The 983-nt window shown below is 42.2% G+C and overlaps 1 non-coding gene across 1 annotated transcript; it reads left to right on the forward strand.

Moving 5' to 3' along the window:
* The first annotated feature begins 657 nt into the window (after nucleotides 1-657).
* Nucleotides 658-763, forward strand: LOC140840335 (small nucleolar RNA R71). The gene has a single exon (XR_012119921.1). It is a non-coding gene; the product is annotated as a small nucleolar RNA R71 (small nucleolar RNA).
* Nucleotides 764-983: the final 220 nt, after the last annotated feature.

A 983-nucleotide genomic window follows, 5' to 3' on the forward strand; every position in this document is an offset into this window, starting at 1 on the left:
AATTTGATTCTCGAGCCCTTTTATCGATGCATCTTGGTTTTGAAGTCTATTTTTGTGGATGAAATAAACTTAGACATCATTTGCTCCAGGTTGGACTTCTCTTCTCTAGGAGGATCAGATCTATACATCGGTTGTTTCCCATATGATTGTCCTCCTTGCGGTTGGTTCTGAATGTTTTGACCGCCCCATGAGAAGTTGGGATGTTGCCTCCATCCAGGATTGTATGTGTTTGAGTACGGATCATTCCTCGGACGGTTGTGGACTCCCACTTGGTTCACTGGTACCTCATTTTACACATAAAATGGATTGTCATCTTGACAGTCCTTCACAAAATGCTCACCTCCACACTTTTCACAGAATATCTCTTGAAGACGCATAGCTGTGCCACCCATGTTCAAGCCATACAGTTTCCTGTTCAAAACATCAAGTTGTGCGGTAATAGCAGAAAGATCAGTTACCTGGTGAATTCCTGCACTTCTCCGCTGATTGTTTCTTTCATATTGAGGATGATAGCTGTTAGCAACCATCTCCTCCATCAGCTCATATCCCTCTTCAGCAGTCTTCCTCAATAGGTTTCCACATGCAGCAGCATCTATCATAGTACGATTAGGAGTAAGTAAACCATAATAAAAGGTTTGAACAACTAACCCAAGTGGAAACTCGTGATGTCGGCATCTACGCAAGAGATCTTTGAAGCGCTCCCATGCATCATACAACGACTCCAGCTCGAATTGAGCAAACGTGGTGATGTCTGCCCGAAGCTTCATGGTCTTAGATGGAAGAAAGTATTTAATTAAAAATGCTTTCGCCATGTCCTCCCATGTCATGATTGAACCTACAGGCAAACAATTCAACCATGCTTTAGCTTTATCACGTAGAGAGAAAGGAAATAAACGCAACCTAACAGCGTCATCAGAAACTCCATTAAATTTAAAAGTGTCGCAAATTTCAAGAAAATCTGCGATGGGCATGTTTGGGTCATC

Source organism: Primulina eburnea, chromosome 8 (genome assembly GCF_022965805.1).
Source record: "Primulina eburnea isolate SZY01 chromosome 8, ASM2296580v1, whole genome shotgun sequence".
NCBI lineage: Eukaryota > Viridiplantae > Streptophyta > Magnoliopsida > Lamiales > Gesneriaceae > Primulina > Primulina eburnea.